We start from the raw sequence: 11467 nt of genomic DNA, 5'->3' as shown, positions 1-11467 counted from the left end.
CCATGCTCCTACTCCTACAACACACAAAAATAACTCTACAAAAATAACACAAAAAAATAAACAAAAATAAAAAGAAGAAGTAGATTGGGTTGTCTCCCAACTAGCGCCTTATTTATAGTTATGGCACGACTTATACCATTTTCACCATTTTTTTCTCCACCTCAAAGAAATAAATTATGTCCCAAATTTTAGTTCAAACTTGCGGTTATGGTCTCGGGTTGGTGGTACGAAAATAAAAGAACGAAGTAAATAATATCGCACCTTGCACTTTTTGGCATTTAAGTGAGGGGTGTCATTCTGTCTCCTTGGCATGGCAAATCTAAGAATATATGCACTTTTTCCCTCATCCCTAGACTCCTCCATAGGCTCGGATGGATCAATTCTCGTGTCACCAACTAAATATAATATTGAAAAGTGGGTTATAATGAGATCTAATATGCTCCAACTCTAAAATCTCTTTATTTTTGATATCCTCACTTTTGCGCACTTCGGCAACCTTGGCATCATCAGCAATATTTTGGTTGAATGGTTGGAACTCCACTTTCTGCTCCACAAGTTAGCTGGTATCCACAACAATTGGTTGTTGGGCATTAGACGCCTCAACCTTTTTATTTCATTGAGTCTGCAGGTCATGGATATCTGAGCCAAATTGGTCTATCTCTTGCCTAAGCTCAGTCTTCCTTCTATCAATTGTTATGCCATATTTGAAAGACTATTACGGAGAAACTCATGAAATATTATTAGTGAGCTTGTTCCTCTAGCTAGATTGGTCCACTATATCTGTTTCTTCAAAGTTATCTTCTTGTAGGAACTCAGTCTCTTTAGCCAATTCTTCGGCCTTGGCCTTTATTCTCGTGATTTCTACACTAATTTTTTTTATATTTTTTTATTTTCATCTTGTTGCTCGGCTACTTGCCTCACCATATCCATAATCGGGCAGCAGGCTCCACATCCTCCACTTTAGTGCTCCTATCAAACTCACAAATATTGTTAGAAAAATCATAATAAGAGTTCGGAGAAGGATAAAAAAAATTAGGACACTTATCCCAGTAGCCACGTTGACCACCACATACATTATAAATAGGTAAAATGGCCTCGGAGCTACTTAAGTACCGAATATTTATCCCGGTAAATAAACTTATACATTTCTCATTTGAATACTCTAACTCATAAATTTGCGAATTAATGACTCCTTTGACCGTTGACCATGTACATGTAGCAATCACAACGCTGATGTGGCCAAAATGAGTGTCTATCATGCACGTAAGGAGCGTGCATCAGATTATTGTAACCAAAAAAAACTAAAATAAGAAAAATAAATAAAAAAAGATGGACCAAAATTATTAAAAAGAAAGAAAACTCTCCTAGTAAATTACCACTCTCTTCTTCCCCCTTATTTCTTCCCGTCCCCTTCCCTATCCCCTACCCCAAACCCACACACCTTGCCTTCTTCTTTTTCTTTTAATTTCTTCCTCGTTCAAGATTTCATGTCCATCATTACTCACTATTTTTTTTTCTTTTTCTACAAATCTTATGAGGATGATGTAGAAGAGTTTATAATTCCCGAAATCATAAATTACAAAGTGCTATTGAAGGTATTATAGTTGTTAGAGTTATGTACAGCCCATTTGGTGGTGCTACAATTGGTGGAGTTGAGGTTGATTCTTTGATAGTAGTGACGGCTCCAGTAATTTTGATTTGTGAGTTTTTTTTAACTGATTCGGGTTTTCAGAGAGAATTTTGGGAAAATAATGGGAGAAAATAAAAATAATGATTAAATAGAAGAAAATACCAGTGGTTCACGGTGGTGGTTTGGTGTAGCTGGTATAGATTCTGAAGAAGAAAAAGAAAAAAAATTATTGGTTTAAGGTTGATTGTGGTGATAAAACCATAAAACTGATAGGGGAGGGAAAGAAGTAGATAGGGAGGCAGATGAGATGAGGCATCGACGGTGGAAAGCTAAGATGGAAGATTTCAAAATTGATTTAAAAATTATAAAGTTAGCAAAATTAGTTTTTTAAAAAGGTGGGCCCCATAAATTACATATGTCAAATAATAAAAGGCTAAGTATTTGAGGTGTCATCCAAGTCAAGACGATTGATACACATACAGTTGGAGGTGTTTATTAATTCTCATTTGGTCAAGTAGAAGCGTTCAAATGGAAAAAATGTAAGTTTATTTACTGAGATAAAAATTCGATACAAATTTAAGTGGCTCCGAGGTCATCTTGCCTTATGAATATATAAGTCAACTAACAATAAACACAATTTAATAATAATGATAAGAGTCAAAAAGTAAAATAATTGAATTTTATACAGTTCTCCAAGCACTGGTAGTACAAATCATGAGCTTCTAAGACTTAGAATTTACAAAGTTGGTACGAAATAAATACATTATCTGTTCGAATATACATAAACTGATTTGTAAATCTAAAGCTATCAAGGACCAGTGGCAGCCACAGCCGGAATGCGGGTACATTTTTAATGCCAGCTTCTGCCATACACAACAACATTAGCTTCAAAATCTGCATGAAAAGTGCAGAAGAGTAGTATGAGTACAACCGACTTCATGTACTCAATAAGTATCATAACTAACCTCGACGAAGTAATAGAAGCAAGAATGATAAATGATACTCACTGGTTATACAAGTTCACTTCAAACAAGTATTGAACAAATATATGATCAAATCAGGAAATTACATGTAAAACCACCTTGGTGCTCATAATTCTTTGTTTTAAATGTTCTACTCAGTCAATAATCCAGCATATAAGGAAGATTTGCAAGTAAATCAGGCAAACAGTCAAAGAAATTGCAAGTAAAGATGAGATGCAATAACCAAATATCAGTCCGTTACGATGCGCAACCCGATCCAAATAACAATAAGTCAATAAGGCATGTTGCAGCGTGCAACCCGATCCAAATAATAATAACCAACTCTACTAGAGCTCACATCAACCAGAAACTCGTCAGCTTCTCACAATCCACGTGTACACCATCAAGAGAGAAACATGAGAGGGCGACCCTAGGAGGATGGATCCGTATCCACATTTTGCACGGACAACTCACGTGTTAATAATATCAACTGCATGGACAACTCACGTGTTGCACGGACAACTCATGTGCTACAATATCAATATCTGGATCTGCATGGACAACTCACGTACTACACGAACAACTCGCGTGCTAATAATGTCAATCTACATGGACAACTCATGTGCAAATCTCACAATTCGCCCGGCATGGTCATAGGCACAATATTATAATCCGTTCGGCATGGTCACAGGCATTTCAACACAATTCTCCCGGCATGATCACATGCATATATAATAATTAGGCTCTAAACTATACTACTTAATGAAAATTGTTCAATAAAAGATTGATGACTTGAAACAAAGGGCCTTCTTTCAGGAAGATGACCCAATTTTTGTTCTCTTTTTTATTTCAACTTTATTTTTGTTTCGGGGTCACACCCTTTACTTGGGGCCCAATAGAAAGGAGCCCCTAGCTACAGGCTGAAGATTGATCTTTTGTCTCATTCAAACCTTTAGAGGGTATTCATTTATCCCAACCGGTTAACTTCATAGAATGAGATTACGATCGCATTATTATTCATTAGTGGGAGAAAAGCTCTTTCGCAAAAATAAGTGAAGTTTTAAGAGGCGCAAGATGGTGCAGGATGTTTCTCAATGAACAAGATAGTACAAAACTTTTCCATACAATCATGTTTTATTTATCATACAAAAATAGAGAATCTTAAGGAGTGTTTGGTATAACGGAAAATGTTTTCTTGGAAAACAAATAGTAATCTTATTTATTTTTTGGTGTTTGGTACGCAAATTAAGGAAAATGACTTCTCAAGAGTATTCATAAATAATTTAGATATAATAAACATGAAGCCATAAACTTTCAAACCAACAACTTTCCGGACCCACAAATTTCATAAACTTTCGAACCGCTAAATTTTCAAAACCGCGAAATTTCAAACCCGTAAACTTCCAAACACATAAACCTCCGAACTCATAATTTTGGAACTTGTAAAATTTTGAGCCTTTAAACCGATAAATAATAAATTAAAACTGAAAAATATATTTAAATTTTTTTTTCGGGGGGAGGGACAGAAAAACGAAAAAAATAGAAATTTGAAATTACAAAAAAAAAAAAAGGGGGCAGGTGGGGGTTGGGGTGGGTGGTGCAGAAAAATGAAAAACAGAAATTTGAAATTGCAAAAAAAAAAAATTAAGGTAAAAAAAATATTTTTTTGGGGGAGGGTTTTTTTGCGGGGCAGGGGGAGGGGAATGGAGGGGTAGTAGGGTGGGTGGTAACGGAAAAACTGAAAATTTGAAAAAAAAAACCTTTTTTGGAAAGAGGGTGGGGTGGGTTGGTGAGGGTGGGGAAGGTTGAGAAGGAGTTTTGGAAAATGTTTTCCCTTCTCTTGACGAGGAAAACATTTTCCTCCAATTGGAGGAGGAAAATGAATTAATAAGGAAAATGTTTTCCAAAACATTTAAGTCAACCAAACATGGAAAAATTGGAAAATATTTTCCTTCGTACCAAACACACCCTTAAAGTAAAAACCTCCGCCTAGATAGTACTTGGAGCGATTAAAGTTGCCTCAAAACTTTTTCAGCAGCGGCTCTTGTCTGTTGGATATCCTCTGCAGTGTGTGCTAAGCTAGCAAATCCAGCCTCAAACTGGGATGGCGCAAGATAGACACCTTCCTCCAGCATTCCTCTATAAAATTTTGCAAATTTAGCAGTATCACTCTTCTTTGCATGCGAAAAGTTATGAACTGGTCCATGTGTGAAAAAGAAGCCAAACATTCCGCTAATATACCCACCACACATTGCATGACCAGTCTTCTTCCCAGCATCCAATATTCCCTGAATAAGTTCACTGGTGATTTTGTCCAAGTGTTCATATGCTCCCGGCTGCTTTAACCGCTTAAGTGTGTGAATACCAGCAGTCATAGCCAATGGGTTCCCGCTTAGGGTCCCAGCCTGATACATTGGTCCTGCTGGTGCCACCATCTGCATAATATCCCTCCTTCCTCCATAGGCACCTACTGGAAAGCCACCGCCGATAACCTTCCCAAGTGTTGTCAAATCAGGAGTTATTCCAAAATATTCCTGAGCGCCACCATATGCCAACCTAAATCCTGTCATAACTTCATCAAAAATAAGTAGAGCACCATTTTCTTTGGTAATATCGCGAAGGACATCTAGAAATTTCAGTTTGGGTGGAATAAAGCCAGAATTCCCAACGACGGGCTCAAGTATTATAGCTGCAATTTCTCCTTTGTTGTCATCAAAGAGGCTCTTAATAGCAGAAATATCATTGTAGGGGGCTGTCAGAGTATCATGTGTAGCCGCCTTGGGAACTCCAGGGGAGTCAGGTAGTCCTAGAGTGGCAACTCCACTGCCTGCTTTAACAAGAAATGGATCGGCATGACCATGGTAGCAACCCTCAAACTTTATAATCTTTGACCGGCCAGTAAAAGCACGAGCCAACCGTAGAACCCCCCATGCATGCCTCCGTGCCAGAGTTGACGAAATGAACCATTTCAATACTAGGAACAGCAGAAATGACCATCTCTGCCAGAGTATTTTCGAGGAGGCATGGAGCTCCAAAACTTGTTCCTTTCTTCATTGTCTCAGCCAAGGCTGCTAGCACCTGCAAGTAAAGTAACTCAAGGTTTACTGCCTCAAAACAATGGAGAAAAGCATTAATAACTTTCACTCCTTTCCTCTTCTGCTGCCCTTCCTAGCTGACAATGAATACAGGAACTAAAACATGTTTATAGTTAACAAATGTGCCTCGACAATGTTCAGTAGAGACCAGTTACATGCTCCATTCCTCTTAAAAGTTGTCACCGGTTGCATAGATATTTTGAACAAATCAATGTTTTTCAGGTTCTACTCAAGTCTGGACTGTATGGATTCAATCAGCTAGAAAGGTTAGCTCAAGCTCGAACTGAATTGCTTCAACTTAACTGGCCTCATAGGTCTTTGTTTTTTTGCACCTATAGAAAGACCTATCAACAACATGACACAGACTTCTGTGAAAGAAATTAATAGAAAGTAACAGCCTACATGTTCGTATTAGTCATTAGACATTATTCTATAAGTAACAACCTTATTTATGACAAGATAGAGATGACAGCAGTTTACCTGAAATGGTCTTGCCATGTTTAATATAGACCTCTAGATGCACCAGTGTATAGGTGTGATACTATAAAGATTAAAGGTGATAAAAAGAATGTGGTAGACCTAAAATCACATGGAGGGAACTCGGCAAAGACCTCCAGTATCTTGGGATCTTTACTGTTTAGCAAATAACAGAACACGAAAATACAAAGCATTCATATTATTTAACTGTTGGGGATCAAGGCTCTTGTCGTTGTAACACCTCGATTAGATCCGGTGCCGGTATTTGTTAAGAGACTTATATGCCCCTGTAAAGATAAATGTGTGATTTAGGAAAACTCTAATTTCAAAAGAATCCTTAATTTGCCTTAAAAGATGCATTATTTAATATTGGAATGAAACAAACCTGAGTAGAGCATAATTTACTCACTAGCATTATGTAGTCCACCCAAACTAATTTGGGAACGAGACATTGTTGATTAATTGATTTACTAATAAATTAGAGCCGAACTTCACGGTGGAACAGGCTTCAATTTTCTACTTCAACCCACTATGAGAACAAGAAATGCAGCAGGTACAGGTAGGGAGTCGGGAGTCCAAATACCAGGTTTCTAGCAGAAAGCAGGTAATCCCGCTAACGGGCGTGGCCAAGGAAATGAATGGTGGTTATCCAAATTTTCATCTAAATATGGAGTTAAAGCAAAGAAGTACACCTCATCATCTGCATGACCAATGATAGCTGGCCCCCATGAACCGACATAATCAATGTACTCATTACCATCTATATCCCACATATGAGAACCCTTCACAGAGTCGATCACAACAGGTTGTCCGCCAACTGACTTGAAAGCACGTACAGGAGAATTTACACCACCTGGCATCAACTCCTACCAACAATCATACAGGAGATGAAATCAATGAACTTGAAGGGAGTCCGAAATGAAGCAAAAACAGAAGGGGAGTCTTTCATGCTCTGTCATTAGATGCCATTAGAGAAAACGTAAAGAAACTAATGAACATCATCTTAGAAACTGAACAACATGAAGCGTAAACTAATGGAAGTCAGGGCCATATACTTCATTGTCAAAAGTTTTAAGTAGTATTCCTCCATTCGGTAAGCAAGCACAAGATTGGTGGATTAAGAAAGAACAAACTAAAGAAACAAAGGAGGGCAGTGTTTTCTTTAATAGATTAGTATAAAATATTAAAGTGACTTTAAACTTATTCGTCCAACAGTATTTAAAGTAATTTTCAAAAAAAGGAATAAATGCAAGAAAAGTTAGAAGTAAAGCGCAAGCTTCTTGAGGTGAAGTGTACAATTTACGGAAAATTATGAAATACCAAACTTATATGAATTTTTCGTACAATAATAATAATCAAATTGCAATTAGAATAACTAAATTATAGGATAATTAATTTCAGCATACAGTATACAATGACGCTAGCATTAGTCCAACTCCTCAACGTTGAGATTCAAAGAATCCACTTCTCTTTTCGATTATTGTATACGTCATTGTTTGAAGCGCATATTTCTCTGAAGCGCATGGTGAAGTGATGGCTTTTCATAATACTGATTTAAGGTTCATAAATACGAAATATAAATCAGATCGGAACACATTGTTTCACTAGTCTATTCTACACCCTTCTTTCATGCATACGCTTCTTTATGTTATAATTCCCTTTTTCAACCTAAAGACTAAAACTATTATTAAATTTCATTTCTTTCTAAGTTCACGATGCTTCTAAATTTCCCGTAAAAAAAATGGAAAGCTTTTGCAGTTTCTCCTTACATGTACCAACCATTGTAACTAGATTTCGAGTGATATGGTCACCAAAAGTAAAAAGTGATCCAAAAACCAGAAAACATGCTTTCTTTTTTAATGAAGTAAAAACCAGAAGACATGCTTTAGCACATACATTTTACTACTTGATCACATTCATCAAGTGTAAGGCCCCTAAAAATTATCTATAAGTCTGAGGCCTTAAAGCATGCTCATGAGTTACTTAATTTCCTTTTTGCCTTCCATAAGAGATTATGGACTAGAACCAACTTAGATAATCATGATAGTAAATGTAGGAGGTGTATTAGATGTGGTTTAGGGTCTAAGGAGAGCCCTAGAACTAAGCCAAGTTGGGAACTACACAATGAGCTAAAGTTTCAAATGAGTTTGCACAAGACCCTACTTCATATGAGTACCACTCACAACGTATAATGATTTATGTGGTGAACTACCTATCAAATAAAAGCTCTTTGAGTCTAGCTTCCAACGCATCAAACCATTTGTCATTTGGATATTTTACAGAACATTATGGCCATTTTACTAGACACTGTCCCATATAGGCACTCAGTTGTGTGCTGGGGTTGGCAGGTGCGCGGCAGCACAGAAGAAAGATTTATGCACGCCCGCTGCGCTTTGACTTGCCCAGGTGCACGACATCACACGGGAACCCTTTAAATACCCCAAGGTCGGGGAGAGAGAGTGGCTACCTCATTTCTTTGATCTAGGGCTTGTTCTAATAAAAGAAATCTGTCACATATATCCCTCCCGTGAACTAAGGTAATGTTTTTGGAGTATTTTGAGTTTATTACTACTCCCAAAACACTTATATTAACAAGGATTAATCTTGGAAGTCCATAGATTTCCATTCAAATTCTCATATTGGTCAAGAACACCACAAGTTTGGATTTTCAAGAGTTTGACTACAAGAGGTATGTCTACCATCTCTAACTACTTTATGGTGATTATTTATGTAAGAAATATGTGTTAGGACTTATAAGATGGTGATCGGAATCCATACGTAACCTAGGTTGTGTTAAAGATTGTAAAATGGTTTAACTTATGAGACTGATGGGTTGGGAGTGAATTGTTGGGCATGCATGTTGTAATGGAGGTTATGGGTTGCCTAAGGATGAGTGTAAGGTGATTTATTGGTATAAAAGGTGGCTGTTAGATGAAGAAATTCCATTGAAGGAGGAGGTGTTTGATAAAAAGCCTAAATGACCTAAAGTATGGAAATTCTTACTAATATTGGTCTAATTGAATTGTGTTGACGTAGATTAAAGTTGTAAGAGTAGGGGAGGTTGTAGGATCACTAATAAGCTTAATTGAGGTATGTTTAGCTACAGCAGTTCATAGAATAGGATTTCATGAACTCCTTATCAACTCCAAGTATGGTTTGTTCAAGTTCATATTCCTTTTGTTTTGAATTGCCTCAAATGTTTGAACTACCAAAAGCGTACGAACTCGATTTATGTTACACTTGCCATCGTTATGCTCTCCTCTTTGAAATTTATTTCAAGTGTTTAAGCTTTTATGTACTCATGCGTTTGTACTTATGGCTTTACAATGTTTTAAATACATTATTATGACCTTCGAAAAATTCATGGCATGTGAATAAAATGAAAGGATGAAGATGATATGTGGCTATTTTTGCCAAAAGTGGGAATGATGATATATGTCCAAAAGTGACAATGAAAAGAAAGGTTTTATGAGATGTTTTAAAGAAATATTTTTGGGAGGATTATCATGTAACCGAGAAGGTATATATTGCAAAAACATATACCTGAAACTATACGTGTCGGCGTAGGAAGACGATTGGGAATGAGTCCCTTCGCACTGTGATGAGATTATGCCCCTTAATTGGGATAAATGTATTGCTAGCAAAGACACATCGATCCACACGGCATTGTGGTGAGATGGCTTAGTCGATCGAACCGAGATCAGACGCCATGTCGCGCACATGGTGATTATATGTTCCTTTCGGTAACTAAATGATGTCCCAACTAAAAATGTCAATGTTTATTTTAAGGTTTTACTCATGTTACACTTTTTCCTTATGTTTTGACATGTCATATTAATTTCTTTCGATTTTTCTCCCTATTTCCATGTGTTCTCTTCTTATGTTGAGTTCTTGACATTCCATTTCATGTGAGGGTACTTAGCTTTATATACTAGTACTATTCCATATGTAATAACATCCCTTTTGCGGGGGCAGTGCATCTTTAATGGATGTAGGTAGTACCTCAACCGACAGCACATATTCACGTAGAAGTGTACCCTCTCTTCAGCCGACTGTGGTGAGCCGTACTCTACACCGGGGCCCTCGTGTTGCATCTTGATCTTTTGTATATTATTTTTGGGTATAGCCGGGGTCTTGTCCCCGTCATTTCTTTACCTTACTCATGACAATTTAGAGACTTCGTAAACAAATTGTGGGTCATGTATGTATGTATGAGGGAATTTAAATGTTGTTTTGTCATTTTGTTTCCACTTAAAACTATTAACTTGTATCATTTTTGTCAACAATCAATGGGACTCTTTAAGTTATGGAAATTAGCATTGTTTCTATGTTGTTGGTGGTCTACTACGTATTATTTTTAGGCACTATGTAGGCTTGCTTGACTGTGTTTCCTCGGTTGAGCGTCGGTCCCGCTCCCAAAGGTTGGGGGCAAGCTAACGGAATTAATCATCAACAACTATCACGAAACATAACAAATGTACCACCAATATCCCTATTTTAGACACGAAAAGATACTCATAATGTCTCAACCAAAAACCAAGTCAATTACTAGGGGACTATCACACCATCACTTCAGCAGATTGATGCCATTCGTGACAGAAGATTTTTCTACACAATCCCCACCTCAAAAAAAAAAACAGAAAATTTATCATTTTTATCAAAATTATTAGCAAGGAAAAGCCAATTCTTGAAGGCAACTAAGTTCTAATCTTATAATTTCAAAATCACAATAAAGAGCAAAGAAGCCGTACACATAAAATCTAGTCATACCTTAGCTTTATTAAAAGCTTCTTCAGACTTTTGAAGAGTAAAGGTTTTCTGTTTTTCACCAACTGAAACAGTCATCCTGATGGTAGTTGCAGTAGAAGAATAACATGGAATGCATCGGCGGGGTGATGTAGAGAAAACCAATGTGGGTCTTTGACACTGAGTAAAATTAGACTGCCATAAAATCCCTACGCCACTTGAAGCGGCCATTTGTCTACTGACTCTTCCTTTGGTTAGCTGCTGCAATGACTTTGTCTTCTCAAACCTCTATCTATTTTGAAAGTGGAATTTTCTTGGCTTGGGAATGAAGATAAGAAATGAATATAAAGGAAATCTAAAAGAAAATAGAAAGTGACAAAAGGAAGTAAAAAGTGTTGGTAAATTGCTGCTGATGCTATATTGCGGATTTTTAATACCTTTTATACGGTTATAATATGTATTTTATGTATTTAAGCTATTGTATTCATGAATACAGTAGCAAAAATAGGCGCGAATCAGGGAAGTCCAGCTAATCAGTTGTTGTATTCGAGTGCATT

At 37.0% G+C, this 11467-nt stretch overlaps 1 pseudogene; it reads right to left on the bottom strand.

Annotated features, from left to right (window-relative positions):
- Positions 1 to 4408: 4408 nt before the first annotated feature.
- LOC104237222 (glutamate-1-semialdehyde 2,1-aminomutase, chloroplastic-like) lies at positions 4409 to 11266 on the bottom strand (annotated as a pseudogene).
- Between the last annotated feature and the right edge of the window lie 201 nt (positions 11267 to 11467).

Source organism: Nicotiana sylvestris, chromosome 4 (assembly GCF_000393655.2).
Source record: "Nicotiana sylvestris chromosome 4, ASM39365v2, whole genome shotgun sequence".
NCBI classification, from domain to species: Eukaryota; Viridiplantae; Streptophyta; class Magnoliopsida; order Solanales; family Solanaceae; genus Nicotiana; species Nicotiana sylvestris.
This window is presented reverse-complemented; position numbering and strand designations above follow the sequence as displayed.